This window comes from Schistocerca americana, chromosome 2 (assembly GCF_021461395.2).
Source record: "Schistocerca americana isolate TAMUIC-IGC-003095 chromosome 2, iqSchAmer2.1, whole genome shotgun sequence".
NCBI classification, from domain to species: domain Eukaryota; kingdom Metazoa; phylum Arthropoda; class Insecta; order Orthoptera; family Acrididae; genus Schistocerca; species Schistocerca americana.
This window is the reverse complement of record NC_060120.1, coordinates 332,412,162-332,429,509: the sequence shown is the minus strand read 5'-3', so window position 1 is coordinate 332,429,509 and position 17,348 is coordinate 332,412,162. Positions and strand designations below refer to the sequence as shown.

At 45.3% G+C, this 17,348-nt stretch overlaps 1 protein-coding gene and 1 pseudogene across 1 annotated transcript in view; one reads left to right on the top strand and one right to left on the bottom strand.

The window, feature by feature from the left end:
* The window catches only part of LOC124595148 (rho-related GTP-binding protein RhoE-like), a 316,233-nt gene that overhangs the window by 157,185 nt on the left and 141,700 nt on the right, over positions 1–17,348 (bottom strand). The gene's annotated exons all lie outside the window — the stretch shown is intronic.
* On the top strand, positions 16,516–16,633 carry LOC124596875 (annotated as a pseudogene).

Sequence of the window (17,348 nt, the reverse complement as noted above, 5' to 3'; positions counted from 1 at the left end):
TATATGTGTGTGTGTGTGTGTGTGTGTGTGTGTGTGTGTGTGCTGTCTGACTGTAAGCAATAACAACCCACTTACTCACCGTCTTGCGCGGGAAGGCTGGGTGAGTGTGTCTCTGCTAATACATTTAGTATCCCCCTGTGTTTCCTGCTCGTAATGAACTGAAACATTGGGCAATCATAAAGCGCACCTCCCACTTCAGCGCTGATTAAATAGCACACTTACATACTGCGTACTCTGGCTCATCAACCACGTCACCACCATAGGTATCAAATGTTCTTGTCGTCGCTGTACAGGAAGGCGCTGCCTTACTGTGCTAGTCTTTTTACTCGAAAACAGTGCATCTGTGTTCGTCCAAATGAAGAATATTTTAGGTAAACCATTTACGGACAATCTACATGACGGACTTGACACCGCCTGAAATCAAGTTTGACGATGGTAGAAAAATACATTTCTGGAAACCCGCACATTTTTATCTGGAAGTTTGTTGGCATGTTCTTCCGATTTGATAGAGATTTTTTTCTTCGTCGTAAGAGGTTGCCCAATTTTTTTCCAGGTTGATGAATTAGGAGAGGGTGGCGATGCAACTCCCCTTGTTTCTTTTTAGCACATAAAAAGACAATGTAAGATCGATTCGGAAAGCATGATTGTCGGTGCCAGCTGCAACGGTTCAAATGGTTCAAATGGCTCTTAGCACTATGGGACTTAACATCTGTGGCCATCAGTCCCCTAGAACTTAGAACTACTTTAAACCTAACTAACCTAAGGACATCACACACATCCATGCCCGAGGCAGTATTCGAACCTGCGACCGTAGCAATCGCGCGGTTCCGGACCGAGCGCCTAGAACCGCTAGACCACCGCGGCCGGCAGCTGCAAAGCCTCGGAAACACCGAAGTTCGCGAACAAGCAGAAAACTATTCTCAGTAGCTACAGAGTAAAAACCTTTTCCGTTTTCAATTACTGCAGAACTTTAAGGGTTCCTGTTTTAGCTTACTGTAATAGATATTACAGAAAGCTAAGACAGGAACCCTTAAAGTTCTGCAAGTTCCTGCTTTAGTTTACTATAATAGATATTACAGTAAGCTGAAACAGGAACCTTTGAAGTTCTGCAATTTTTAAACAAGGAGATTTTTTCTAGTTTTTAAAGAAAACATGTATTTAACTCTCGTGACAGAGCAAAATTTAGTTTATATTCAAAATGGAAGTTAAAAGTTTTGGAACACATTCACTATCACATAAATTTATCTATATTTCGTAAGTATTGCTCAACTCGTTACTGCAAAGAATAAGATACGGCACAACATAGCAAGAAGCGTACTACATAATGTCCATTTCGGTGCTTCATTCAACGGTACTAATTTTGACTCTCTACCCATTTCAAATACTGAAACAGAGTTCGTTTCATTAAATTTCCAGTAAATTTCTAGAAACGTGGGGTTCACAGTTCTTGAAAATCTGTCTATCCTGTATTTTAACCAAAAAAATCTTACGCGCCTTTTCCATATAACTCCCCTTCTTGATTCCCTGTTCGGTATTTGTTTTTATGTAAAACACGAATCGTACTTGGTCCTGCCTTCCTTTGAATCAGTTTTTGTGTGTATAAAACACAACCAAAAATGTACGTCTTGTGATAACAGTACCATTCTGATAGTACCAGGTAATACGCTAGCATTTAGGTATTCCCCTTTTCCAGCTGCATATAATGGCCGTAAAAAACCAAAAACTTCACAGAAATTTTCCTGCGCACTTTGCGAGACTGGCACTTCTCGAAAAAAAAAAAAAAAAAAAAAAGAAAGGGGGACATTGCAGGGAAATGTTACGAATGTATTGCAGAGAAATGTTACGAATGTCGTGTCAATTAAATAGATAGTTAATGGGAAAATAACAAAATGTAGATAATTATTCTTACACCTCTACCTTAGATTTATAGTGCACACTCTGACCTAGTTTTTCGATTTTTAGGTTGTCATACAATTCTTACTAAACATCAAGTAATGAGCGTGGGAGAATGTTCCTACAATCAAAAAAGGCTGGATCGTTTCAGAAAGAAATCAATACCAGATGCTCTATATCTCACGCAGGAAACGAATAAGAAAACTCAGAGTACTCCGGGAGGCCGAAAGATCCGTTACTGTTCGGTTACACGTATTGGCGTTAAATCACTGGAAATAGCAACGTCCATAAAACACCGAGGAATAAGCGTGCTGTATAACCTAAAGTGGAACGACCGCAAGAAGTTGACTGGAAAAAGAACAGATGACGAAAGTCGCAATATGCAAAAAGATTGATTTAACCACTTCTTGTGAATTTCTCGTTAGTCTGGGAGTCTTAACAGGTAAGATTGAAAGAGAAAATCCAAAGAAGAGCGGCAAGTTTCGCCACGGATTCGTCTTCTAAGTGCAAGAGTGTCCCGAAAATGCTCATCAAATTACAGTGGTAGACACAGCAAGAGAGACGTTGTGCCTCATCGTGTAGTTCACAGTTAAAATTCTTTCAGAGATAAGGGAGGCAATATATTACTTCCTCCCTCACACATCTCGCGAAATGGCCACGCCGGAATAAGGGTAAAACTTAGAGGTTATGTGGAGACACATCGATAGTCACACATCCTACGCAGCATTCGCCTTGGAACAGGAAATAAAATTATCGTGGTACGAGAGGTGCCCTCCATCACACATCGTAAGGCGGTTTGCGGAACGTGACTGTAGCTGAGAAAGAAACATAAAATTTTCACATTGCCGCGTTGAGTGGATGCGACCATGGAACGAGTACCGATACAGATGCAAACGTCACCGCCGAGGCTCGTACAAACACATTGCAGCCAAGTGTCAACCCAGGGTGGTGCCAGACATAAAAATAGGCTGTTTACAGACTTCACCTGATCTTGCCGAGCGAAGTACAACAGTACTGAGACTCTGGACTCGTATTTGGGATGACTAGATTTCAAACTTTTGCCCGACCATCCATATTTCGGTTTCCAGAAAGACCCTTTACTGTATGATTACAAAATTGCAGAACAGTCACTGGAAGGAGTTAATTCCATGAAATATCTAGGAGTATGCATACGGAGCCACCTAAAGTGGAACGAGCACATACAACTAATGGCGAGTAAGGCAGATGCCACACAGATTCGTTGGAAGAATGGAGTCCATCAACAATGCAGGTAGCTTACAAAACACCCGTTCGAACAATAATTGAGTATTGCTCGTATGGAATACGTACCGGATAGCGCTGACAGAGGAAATAGAGAACAACCAGATAAGAGCACTACGTCTCGTAACATGCTCATTTAGTAAATTCTAAAGCATCACGGATATGCTCAGCCAACTCCAGTGGCAGACGCTGTAACAGAGGTGTTCGCATCACGTCATGGTCTACTGTTAAAGGTCCGAGATCGTAAATTCCTAGAAGAGTCAATCAATATACTGCTTCCTCCTACATACAGGGTGTTACAAAAAGGCACGGCCAAACTTTCAGGACACATTCCTCACACACAAATAAAGAAAAGATGTTATGTGGACATGTGTCCGGAAATGCATAATTTCCATGTTAGAGCTCTTTTTAGTCTCGTCAGTATGTACTGTACTTCCTCGATTCACCGCCAGTTGGCCCAATTGAAGGAAGGTAATGTTGACTTCGGTGCTTGTGTTGACATGCGACTCATTGCTCTACAGTAATAGCATCAAGCACATCAGTACGTAACATCAACAGGTTAGTGTTAATCACGAACGTGGTTTTCCAGTCAGTGCAATGTTTACAAATGTGGAGTTGGCAGATGCCCATTTGATGTATGGATTAGCACGAGGCAATAGCCGTGGCGCGGTACGCGTGTATCGAGACAGATTTCCAGAACGAAGGTGTCCTGACAGGAAGACGTTCGAAGCAATTGATCGGCGTCTTAGGGAGCACGGAACATTCCAGCCTATGACTTGCGACTGCGGAAGACCTTGAACGACGAGGACACCTGCAATGGACGAGGCAATTCTTCGTGCAGTTGACGATAACCCTAATGTCAGCGTCAGAGACGTTTCTGCTGTACACGGTAACGTTGACCACGTCACTGTATGAAGAGTGCTACGGGAGAAACAGTTGTTTCCGTACCATGTACAGCGTGTGCAGGCACTATCAGTAGCTGATTGGCCCGTATGGGTACACTTCTGTGAATGGTTCATCCTACAATGTGTCAATCCTCATTTCAGTGCTAATGTTCTCTTTACGGTACCCTCCACCGTGATCAAATTGTAAATTTTCACAATGAACATGTGTGGGCTGACGAGAATCCGCTCGCAATTGTGTAATCACGTCATCAACACAGATTTTCTGTGAACGTTTGGGCAGGCATTGTTGTTGATGTCTTGATTGGGCCCCATGTTCTTCCACCTACGCTCAATGGAGTACGTTATCATGATTTCATACGGGATACTCTAACTGTGCTGCTAGAACATGTGCTTTTACAAATACGACACAACATGTGGCTCATGCACGATGGAGCTCCTGCACCTTTCAGTTGAAGTGTTCGTACGCTTATCAACAACAGATTCGGTGACCGATGGATTGGTAGAGGAGGACCAATTCGATGTCCTCCACGCTCTCCTGACCTCAACCCTCTTGACTTTCATTTATGGGGGCATTTGAAAGCTCTTGTCTACGCAACCCCGGTACCAAATGTAGAGACTCTTCGTGCTCGTATTGTGGACGGCTGTGATAAAATACGCCATTCTAGAGGGCTGTGGATGCATGTATCCTCGCTAACGGAGGACATTTTGAACATTTCCTGTAACAAAGTGTTTGAAGCCACGCTGGTACGTTCTGTTGCTGTGTGTTTCCATTCCATGATTAATGTGATTTGAAGAGAAGTAATAAAATGAGCTCTAACATGGAAAGTAAGCGTTTTCGGACACATGTCCACATAACATATTTTCTTTCTCTGTGTGTGAGGAATGTTTCCTGAAATTTTGGCCGTACCTTTTTGTAACACCCTGTATATCTCGCGAGAAGACCATGGAGATAAAATTAGTCAGATTCGTGCCCACGCGGAGGTTTACCAACAATCGCGAAGGAACAGGAAAACGGGGAAGTGACGCTAGTACACAGTACCCTCCATCATCCAACGTGCGACGGCTTGCGGAGTATAGATGTAGATGTAGACGTGTTCCTGTGAATTACCTACATCGGTTTTTCGCCCTTATTCTTGTTTCCGAGCTTGCACTGTCTGCCGGCCTCTGTGGCCGAGCGGTTCCATGCGCTTCAGTCCGGAGCCGCGCTGCTACTACGGCCGCAGGTTCGAATCCTGACTCGGCCATGGATGTGTGTGACGTCCTTAGGTTAGCTAGGTTTAAGTAGTTCTAAGTTCTAGGGGACTGATGACATCAGAAATTGAGTCCCATAGTGCTCAGAGCTATTTTTTGCCAAAGCCTCTATGACAGTTACGAAAGGCGTTTGCGACAATGGGAGGTATCCTATGTGGTGCAACGATTTTCTCGGACGTCTTTCGAAGGCTGCTCGTAAGCTGTACTGCTTTTCGCCGTTAAAACTGTTATGCCACCTGGAGGTGCCTATGCGATGACGGAGCCTGCCTACTGTAGTCCAAGGTTATGAATTATTGAAGCGATTTCAAATATTGACTGTAGCTATATTATTTGACACATTGTCACAGGGATTTCCACACAAACAGAAAAACTCGAAAACATTTTATGACATATTACACATGCGCCACACGTGGCCCGCTACTGATTCTGGACATATCAAGTCGATAATCAGGTTCTTTCCACGTTCGGCGCAGTATGTGCCTATCAACCTGTTCAAAAGCACTACTGATGCGAGCTCGCAGTACTGGGAGGTTTTTTTGGTAGAGGAGGCGAAAACACTGCATCTTTCACATAACCCCACACAAAAAAATCTCACGTAGTTATGGTGGGAGAGCGTGGGAGCCATGACATGAATTACTGATCATCAACCCAACCGCGACAGATCCATCGGTTTCTTAATTTCCTGTTTCAGAATTCGCGAACATCATGACAGAAGTGGGGTGGAGCGCCATCTTCTTGGTAGATGAAGTTGACATTGTGAGTCTCCAGCTGTAGTACGAGGAAGTTTTCCAGCATGTCGTGATACACGTGTCCTGTAACAGTCTTTTCGCAGAAGAAAAGGGGACTGCAAACTTTAAACCGAGAGACTACACAGAACACATTAACTTTTGATGAATTTAGAACGTGCTGGTCGATAGCGTCTGTCCCCCAGATTCCCACATCGCGCCTGTTCACTGTGACATTCACAGAAAAATGTTGCGTCATCACCGAAGATGAGGGTCTCCAAATAGGCATCTTCTGCCGTAAGCTGTTGAAACTGTGCCGAAAATTCAATGTGCTTGACATTGTCTTCTGGTCTAGGTTTGTTGCAATTGCAAGCGGTAGGGCTTCAGCTTCAGTCGTTTTATTAAGATCTTTCAAACGGTCAGCTTGCTGCGTTTGTCGGCTCCAGTGGGCTACGTGCGAAATTCGCCCGCAAGCGGTCAATCTTTCCTTCACTCACTGCAGGCCGACCCGTCGATTTACCTAAAGGCTTAAACTGTGCATACCATCGCACACTGGAGTTGGCAGTTGGTGGATTCTTGTTAAACTTCGTTCTGAAGTTTCGCATTGTTACGGCATGCTGATCTGAATGCACTTCAGGTACAACATTCACTTCCTCGGCGCCTTTCGCCATATTGCCTAACAGCTCAGTGCTGCGTAGTCGTGGCAGAAAGGTGAAGTGCAGCTTCAGTAATATAAAATTTCGATTTTTTTCTATGCGAGTGTTGAGTCAACTAATGCGGCTACAGTGAATTTATGAAATCGCTTCACTCGTTTACACTCAGATAACAAGTCATATTCAGGTGATTCATGTGAAAAGATTTCCGACGTGAATATGACTGCACGACGGCAGTTGAATTTTAATTGGAGCTAGACACGTGAGACGTTACATTTCGGAAACTGCGAGGACTCACAATGTCAAGAATGTGCCGAAAATTGTGCCGAGAATAACACATTTCAGGCATTACCTCTCACCACGGACAACGCAGTGGCCAACGATCTTCGCTTAACGACCGAGAGCAGCGACATTTGCGTGGAGCAACACTGCATGAAATAACCGTAGAAATCAATGTAGAACGTACGACGAAAGTATCTGTCAAGACAGTGCGGAGAAATGTGGCGTTAATGGGCTATGGCAGCAGACGACCGACGCGGGTGGCTTTGCTAACAGCACGATATCTCCTGCAGCGCATCTCCTTGGCTCGTGACTATTTCGGTTGGACCCTGGGCGGTTAGAAAACCGTGGCCTAGTCGGATGAATCCCGATTTAAATTGATAAGAGCTGATGGTAGGTTTCGAGTGAGGCGCAGACCGCACGAAGAAGTGGACCTAAGTTGTAAACAAGGCACTGTGCAAACTGATGCTGCCTCTCTAATGGTGTGGGTGTCCGCCCCGATAGCTGAATGGTCAGCGTGACGGATTGCCATCCTACGGGTCCGGGTTCGATTCCCGGCTGGGTCGGGGATTTTCTCCGCTCAAGGACAGGGTGTTGTGCTGTCTTCATCACCATTTCATACCCAATCGGCGCGCAGGTCGCCCAATGTGGCGTCGAATGTAATAAGACCTGCACCAATGAGGCCGGACCTGTAAACAAGGCACTGTGCAAACTGATGCTGCCTCTCTAATGGTGTGGGTGTCCGCCCCGATAGCTGAATGGTCAGCGTGACGGATTGCCGTCCGACGGGCCCGGGTTCGATTCCCGGCTGGGTCGGGGATTTTCTCCGCTCAAGGTCAGGGTGTTGTGCTGTTTTCATCACCATTTCATTCCCAATCGGCGCGCACGTCGCCCAATGTGGCGTCGAATGTAATAAGACCTGCACCAATGAGGCCGGACCTGTAAACAAGGCACTGTGCAAACTGATGCTGCCTCTCTAATGGTGTGGGTGTCCGCCCCGATAGCTGAATGGTCAGCGTGACGGATTGCCGTCCGACGGGCCCGGGTTCGATTCCCGGCTGGGTCGGGGATTTTCTCCGCTCAAGGTCAGGGTGTTGTGCTGTTTTCATCACCATTTCATTCCCAATCGGCGCGCACGACGCCCAATGTGGCGTCGAATGTAATAAGACCTGCACCAATGAGGCCGGACCTGCCCCGCAACGGGCCTCCCGGCCAATGACGCCAAACGCTCATTTCCATTTTCCAATAGTGCAGGTTGGGGTTACGGGGAAAGGATTGGGTCCTCTGGTCCACGTGAACCGACCATTGACTGGAAATCCTTATGTTTGGCATCTTGGAGACCATTTGAGCCATTCACGGATTTCATGTTCCTGAACAATGGTGGACTTTTTATGGATGACATTGTTCCAGGTTATCGGGCCACAATTGTTCGCAGTTGCTTCGAAGTACGTTCTGGACAGTTCGAGTGAATGATCTGGTCACCCAGATTGCTGGACACGAATCCCATCGGACATTTATGGGACATAATCGAGAGGTCCGTCCGTGCACAAAATCCTGCATCGGCAACAGTTTTGCAATTATGGACTGCTACACAGGCAGCTTGGCTCAATATTTGTGCAGGGGACTTACAAAAATTGTGGAGTCAATGTCACGTAGAGTTGCTGCACTACTCCGCGCAAAAGGAGATGCGACTCATTAGGAGGTATCCCGAGACTGATGTCACCTCAGTGTATTATAACATTGTACTGGTTTCATCACAAAGCGTCGTATGTGAAACATGAGCTGTATAATTTTTTATTCAGCTGCATTTCTTAATTGGTTTGTCCAGTACGCGTGAAGTGCCGCTTTCAAGAATTGCCTGCAAGGTAGAGGGTGTGCGGCGTCCTTTGTACACCCTCAGCCAGTTCCGCAAGCGCACTCTGGCAGCGCACGCGAATGGAGTAGAGTTGCCACTGAGGAAGCAGGGAGCGCAACAACCTCGTCAGGGAGGCTGTGTGCAGCACTTGACGTCGCGGGGCAAGGGCGGGGTGGCACGTGAGGAGCCGTGACTCAGCCGCGCGCACTCGGCCGTGTGATTGGATGATGCGCCTCTCAGCGCCCCGCAGCAGGCAGCAGGCAGCTGCTAGCATGCGGCCTGACTCACGCCCTCGCGTTGCCTGGCAACCGTGCGCATCTCCAGCAACAGTAACCTCGCCCTCCCCTCGTCTCTTTCGTCGCTTTATTACTGGCCAATCAGTGCAATGCTATGTCCGCGGCTCGTGGTCTTGCGGTAGCATTCTCGCTTCCCGCGCATAGGGTCCCGGGTTCGATTACCGGCGGGGGTCAGGGATTTTCTCTGCCTCGAGATGAGTGGGTGTTGTGTGTCTTTCATCATCATTTCATCCACATTCACTCGCAAGTCGCCGTTGTCACGTTAATGAACTTGTGGAGCGGCGGTCGAACTGCCCCGCGAGGGGTTTCCCGGCCACCAATGCCATACGCTCATTATTATTAGTGCAATGCTATAACGAAGAGCGTGCTGCATTCGCCTGAACGTGTAGAATTTTCTGATATATGCATTCACCTTCCATACTCATTAATGTATGGTTTCTTTGGTCGACAGTATGTTTTCCGTATGGAACAATGGTCTTTTCCGACTCGTCTTGCTTTGATCAAACCCATTTTACTTTACACTGATGTGACAAATATCATGGCATACAGCCTAATACCGTGTCGGACCTCCTATAGCTCGGCGTACTGCATCAATTCTACGTCGGCAATATGGGTGGCCACATCATTTGCTCGAATTGTCCAGAATCTTCTTCAAACCAGGCACTAACAACTGCGGCCCAGTGACACGGTGCTATGTTGGCTCAAGTGGCTCTGAGCACTATGGGACTTAACTTCTGAGGTCATCAGTCCCCTAGAACTTGGAACTACTTAAACCTAACTAACCTAAGGACATCACACACATCCATGCCTGAGGCAGGATTCGAAACTGCGACCGTAGCGGTCGCGTGGTTCGAGACTGAAGCGCTTAGAACCGCTCGGCCACACATGGCGCTATGTCATCCATAAAAATTCCATCGAAGTCCATGAATGGTTGAAAATGGTCTCCAGTTACCGGGACATAACCATTTGCAGTCAATGATAGGTGCAGCTGGACCACAGGGCCCAGTCCATTCCATATAAACACAGCTCACACCATTATGCCGCCACCACCAACTTCCACAATGCCTTGTCAATTACCTGGGCCCACGGCTCCGTGGGATCTGCACCACACTCGAACTTTGCCATCAATTCTTGCCAACTGAGATTGGGACTTCTCTCACCATGCCACGGTTTTTTTCCAACCGTCTAGGGTACAACAGATAAGATTGTGAGCCCAGGAGAGGCGTTGCAGGTGGTATGCTGCTAGCATGGGCACTCGCGTCGGTCGTCTGCTGCCGTAGCCAATTAGCGCTAAATTTCGCCGAACTGTCCTCATTTCTGACGTTATTTCACGAAGTGTTGCTTGTCCGTTAGCACTGACATCTCTATGCAAACGCCGTTGCGCTCTGTCGTTAAGTGAATAGCGTCGGTCACTGCGTTGTGTGACCTGGTTACATGGCGCATTGTGATCGATAAAAATTCTGTCGTTCTTTGGCAACATGACGTCCATGAACGGCTGCAAACAGTTTGGTTGAGTTCATGTAAACATTATCCACACTATTATGGAGCCGCCATTAGCTTCCACAGTGCCTTGTTGACAACTTGGGTCCATGGCTTCGGAGGGTCTGCGCCACACTCGAAGCCTACCACCAACTTTTTTCAACTGAAACCAGGACTCATCTGACCGGGTCACGGTTTTCCAATTGTCTAGGGTCCAACCGGTATGGTCAAGAGCTAAGGAGAGGTTCTGCAGGCGATGTGTGTTGTAAGCAAAGGCAATCGCGTCTATCGCCTTCTGCAGTAATCCATTAATGTCAACTTTCGTTGCTCTGTCGTAAAGGACACGTTCCTCGTACGTCCCACATTAATTTCTGCTCTTATTTCACGCAATGTTGGTTGTCTGTTAGCACTGACAACTCTATGCAAATGCCGCTGCTCTCGGTTGTTAAGTGAAGGGCGTCGGCCACTGCGTTGGCCGTGGTGAGAGGTAATGCCTGAAATTAGGTATTCTCAGCACATTCTTGACACTGTGGGTCTCGGAATACTGTAGTCCCTAACAATTTTGGAAGTGGAATGTCTCATGCGTCCAGGTCCAACTACTCTTCCACGTTCAAAGTCTCTTCATTCCCGTCGCGCGGGATGAATCATTTGAGTACAAACGAGAACTCCGCAAGTGCGATGCCCTTTCATACCTTGTGTACCTGGTACTACCGTCATCTGTATATGTGCATCCCATGAATTCTGTTACCTCAGTGTTTTCAATGAATCTTCAGTGTATAGAAGTACGTACGGAAACAATGTAGGAGCCAAACAATTGGCCGGCTTTGTAATTTATAATATTGCCCCTCTCAAGAACCGGTGACAGCGGTTGTTATGGTAATATTTTACCATGCAACCACTAATATTAGAAATATAGTGCACAGCAACGCGTTTCCGGAGTCAGGCTCCCATCACCTGGCTGTCTGCTTCAAAAGCACTCGATTTTAAAATATAATAACAAATAAAATTATTCGACATGAAATCTTCGTCTTACTTTCAAACTGCAACACGTTATCTCCTGCTACGCTTATCCATGTTACCGCACATCCTGCAAAGCGTTGCTTCCGCGAGGCGGTGAACACCGGTAACATCAGCAGTCTCTCCGTGCGCAACTAGTTCGTAAACATAAGTAGGCCAACGGGTCTGACAGACTGCACTGAGCCATCAGCCGTTCCACGATATACATTCCAAAGATGTTACAAAGAGCGTGGAGAAAGACTATATTAATAGTTATCAGTGCCAAATCGTTCACATTTATCGTACTAGCGCCAGCCTTCAAAAAGATCTAAAAAACCATCGAAGAAGGTATTACCATCCTCGCCGGTTTGTATATTAAGTACATTATCAAACTTAATCCAATGGATTATTTTTTCAAGTTCCTCACGCAGGTTGAGGTTCTTTACTTTCTTATCCATATGTATCACCTCCAAGACACAGAAGAGGACCAGCTTGATTGATCATGGTTTGGTTGGCTTGGCTTGGTTTGGTTTGGCTCGACTGGGTCTATCCAAAACAAAACATTAAGCTTAACTGATGGATTAATAATATCTAGGTTCTGTCCCAGCTAGGTCATTGGATTTCTTTCCTACAAGCTAGTGGCCCACGCTAACATTGTTTTGTGGGTGTGAAAAGTTCGAGTTCCACGTTGAACTGTTGATGCCCTTGTGACTGGATGAGCAAGTTCACATGTATTTTGGAGACAAGGCCATACCACCCTCAATACAGCCATTCCTAGTTGAGCTGTGTGTCTTTAACAGCAAATCTTCAGAATAATGAATAATTTATCGATGGAAATTGAAAAACTGTATCACTGGACAGGGGTGGATTTCACAGGAAGTAACATAATTACAGTCACTGTTTGTAAGTAACCATATCGTCTCCGATTCTCCTTGCCATCTCAGCACATACTTACTACCCTATTTACGTGGCCTCGAAAATATCGTACGATGGTCCCTTTATTGTCTACTGTTAGCATTTTATTGCTAGGGTCCTTAATAAGCTAGAAGTCTAAAGTATAAAAGCTGCAACTTCTCCTGTGTGAACTAATTCCACTTGGCGAACTTTTATGGAAATAAAAGCCAGCCTTAGTGTGAGAATATTAAGCTAACGGCTGCTGCCCCGTGGTGCAACACGCCAGCTGCAGCAACGAGTGGGCGGTGGGCGCCACGCCCACTTTCTGGGTAGCTGACGCAAAACACGCGCCGCGCCGTGTACCGATAGCGCTCCGTCCTTTGTTCTGCAGTAGTTTTATCCCAGTAGTCACGCTGTTGCCAGTAAAGGAACGATGTAGTACCTGGTCAGTTCACTACAGCGAAATCCACTCCTTCCACATATAATCAAAAGTTAAACAGCCTCCTTAATATAAGTTTTATTTCTGTCAACAGTCGCACGTCTCTCCGGTTAGTAGTTTCGTACTGTTGAACTGTCACTCTATGAGAACGATGGTTTATCGCAAAAGATACAGTAATCTTTTGTGTGAAAGGTAACTCATTCGAATCACCGTCGAATTAATATAGGTAGCACAGCTGTTCAACTACTCGTCTCGAAAACAATGGGTCTTTATAAGATTACAGGTATTTTTCGCATCTTGAGATAGAAGTTTCCAAACTCTGACTGACCGAGCTAGGTGGTGGACTTATCCAGGCACTTATCTCGCATTTTAGAGGAGCTGGGTTCGGATCCCACTCTGGCCACCCACATTCAGATTTCCCCCGAGTTCACTAAAAAGATTAAGGTGTAAGCCAGGATGGTTCCTTTGAAACGGACGCAGCCGAGTTTCTCTCCAATGCTAGCTACGGAGGAGTTTGTGCTTCGTTCGCGCCGAGCAATACAGCAATTGCAACGATTCTGGAAAAGCGCGAGAAACAGTTCAATCAAACACTAACGGTTTTCACTTACAAGAGGAACGTACGGATTACTTCCGACTTGCAGGTTTTGAAAGTCAGTGCGCAGACATTAGTTTCTTAAAGGCAGCACGACGAAATTCTCGAAAAACTGATAGAGTGATGGAATTATAATCGTAAAATCGTTAGTTGATTTATACCTGTACTTTAATTCCATATTTATTATCAAATATAAATGCTACTTAAGAAATACTGAATCATAATTCTTAATAAAAACATTTTCTTTTTTAATTCCTGTTCAGATTAAATTGTGGGTACTCATAATGAAGATTTATAAGGCAATAAGTGCGCATCAGAATTATCGGACAGCAAAAGCGACACATAGAATAGAAACTAAAAAACTTTTTAATTTCTATAGACTGAACTTTGTTATTAATGTATGTAATTTTTCAAATTTTCATTTTCATATGACCGTTAGTAAAAAAAGATCATTATTTATTTAAAAAATAAGATTCAGTAGCCGGCCGCGGTGGTCTCGCGGTTCTAGACACGCAGTCCGGAACCGCGCGACTGCTACGGTCGCAGGTTCGAATCCTGCCTCGGGCATGGATGTGTGTGAAGTCCTTAGGTTAGTTAGGTTTAAGTAGTTCTAAGTTCTAGGGGACTGATGACCACAGCTGTTAAGTCCCATAGTGCTCAGAGCAATTTTTTTAAGATTCAGTATTTGTTAATTAAGATGTCCATTTTTTTAATATAGAACTTAAATAACAGTAAAAAATGCGGCACTAGCGAGGATCGAATACTGACTTTACGATTAAAAGTCTATTACGCAACACACGCAGCTACGAACGAATACGTTAATTAGCTAGAAAGGTTATGTACTCGTAATTAAGCACTTGGATATCTTTCAATCTACAACGCAATTTTTTCGGATATTTTTAAAACTTCCGTCGTGCCGCTTTAGGAAAATTAATGTTCCAATGTCAGCCTTCAAATCCCATAGGTATTAAGGAAATCTGAAAGGGCCAGTTCCGCAAGGTCTCTAACGAGTACAGTATGTGGAAACCACTAGTGGTCATGTAGAGGATGCCGCTAACTTCTGCTGATTTTGTCACAGCTTCGTTTCAGAACGTTGCATTAAGAAATAAATTAACACTGTCAATTGCACGTCTTAGTGTAAAAAAAAGCAAGAGGCTTTCCACGACTTCTGTGTACTTCAGTGCACTACGTCAAATGACCTACTTCAATGTCCTCTATAAGCTAAGAAAGCTTTTAAACGTTTGCTTGAACCATCTTCTGCATTATACAATACATCGAGTGCTGCAGCATAAGACGAGGAAGGAGACGGTACGTAATTTTTATAAGGCAATAAGCGCGCTTCAAAATTGTAGGATAGCAAAAGTTGGATTCCCTCACAAAAGAAAATGAGGACGTCGGACGTACAGGCCGCCGAAATGAAGGCAAAGTGTAAGGCCGCACTCTACTACGCAAACTCCACTAATGAGCAAATCCTTTATAGATAAGAGACCGTCGTGAAAGACGTGGCGCCCAGCCGTGATGGCTACAGATCCTGTACTGGCAGTCTCAGAGGCACGAGATGAAAACTATCACAAGTCCAGGTGTAAGGAAGAATGCCACACCCGCAGTCATAAGGAACTTGGCCGCTCAGAAGCCATTGTTTCAATGCTCGAACAAGCGTAACCTTAATTGGAATTGCACGATTGTCAACAGCGCCAAGTGGATGTAAAAACTACAGACATTGGATTGAGCTAGTCCGAATAAAATGGCCACCGTGCAGTAAGTATTTCATATTTCGCTTTAGGTACTATACAATGCCGAGAGCAACATTTGTACTTCAGTTTCTGTTCGGCTCTTTGTGACAATTCCTAAAGTCTACACACAATTGACAGACACGGGTAGATGCGCCTTCTTCGTTATCCCGAACACCTCAGTCTTTGCCTGTCTCCGTAATGGCTGGGCACCGGGATCACGCTGGTCTAAAGTAAATTTGATTTTCAGGAGACGACACCAAATTTTGAATTCGATTTTCAGGAGACGAAAAAATCTGGAAATTTGTGGTAACGTACTATGGAACGAAACTGCTGAGATCATCGGCCCATAGGCTTACACACTAATTAATCTAACTTAAACTAACTTACTCTAAGACCAACACACACACACACACACACACACACACACACACACACACACACACACACACACACATGTCCGAGAGAGGACTCGAACCTCCGACGGGAGAAGCCGCGCGAACCGTGACAAGGCGCCTAAGACCGGACGTCTACCCCGCGCTGCTCAGGAGACGACATCAAATTTTGAACGGCTTTTGTAATTTATTTTGATGACTCCGCCGTTTTGTCCAGAATACACCAAACCAAATGGACTTTCCTAAGGTGTTGCCTTACGAGGACTAGCAGGATACTATCCTCATGATTGCAGATCGGGAGTGAAGCTACGATTATTAGTTACCTTCCGCTAATTTCAGCTGATATTAACGGGGACAACTGTTTCAGATTTAAATCGTTATTGATGATACAGAAATAAATTCCGATTAATTATTTTCACGTGCGCCTTCTGACTATAGACCATCTGGAACCGTTTCCTCTTTTAAATCTGCTGATGTATGTAGCATTTTATACTTTCTGTCCAGTTAATAGTGCGTCAAAATATCAAGCCCTTTACGTAGAGGTTTAACCCAACAGCGTACAGGTTTCATCATCCAGCGTTCACAAGAGACAGTAGTTGTTCACTGGACATGCAAATTCAAGACTTTATGCACCACCTGTAGTCCAACTGTCACCCAAAATTTCCGATTAGCAGTCTTTGCGTCAGTGTTGGTTAAATGCAGTGAGACCATGCGACACTGTTGATGGTAAAAGTAAGAAACGTCACTCATTCTGCAGACGAGCTACAATTTGTTTTAATAGTCGATTATTTTTTTGTCATGTAACTGATCACATAAACCAACTATGTACAAATTAATTTAAACCGAATTTCTGTCAATTTTAGTCAGGGAGCTGCCAACGGCCTTGCCGCAGTGGTAACACCGGTTCCCGTCAGATCACCGAAGTTAAGCGCTGTCGGGCTGGGCTAGCACTTGGATGGGTGACCGTCCGATTTGCCGAGCACTGTCAGCAAGCGGGGTGCACTCAGCCCTTGTGAGGCAAACTGAGGAGCTAGTTGATTGAGAAGTAGCGGCTCCGGTCTCGGAAACTAATATACGGCCGGGAGAGCGGTGTGCTGACCACATGCCCCTCCATGTCCGCATCCAGTGACGCCTGTGGGCTGAGGATAACACGGCGGCCAGTCAGTACCTTTGGGCCTTCATGGCCTGTTCGGGAGGAGTTTAGTTTTTTTTTTTTAGTTATGGCGCTAGGAAAGTTCAAAGCTTTACATAAACTTGATGGTGTCACGGTGTGACAAGTTTCCTTGATGCGGTGTTTGAAATCAATTGGGGATGTGGATTCAGTGAAATGAACACGATTCTTTAGATATCCCAGTAAAAAGAAATTTACTGTTGTTACATTCGGGAACGGGTTGGGCCATTCCTGAGGACCACGGCGCCCTAGGAAATCTGTTGTCAAATGCTTGCATGACGTCACGCACAAAATAGGCTTGGCGTCCACTATGCTGCATCTACATACTGCCTCTAACGTCTACACCGACATTTTCGAGTAGATCACCTAAAGTGTCTACTATAAAAGCTGAAACGACCCGCCTGCTGGATTACCTTTGAAGCATTGTGAGCCCATGCGTTCATCTGCAAGGATTCCACACCAGATGTCAATGGACCGCTTCCTCTGACGATCGACATAACGCAACAACTTAGGACTTTCTGTAGCCCAGTATTGT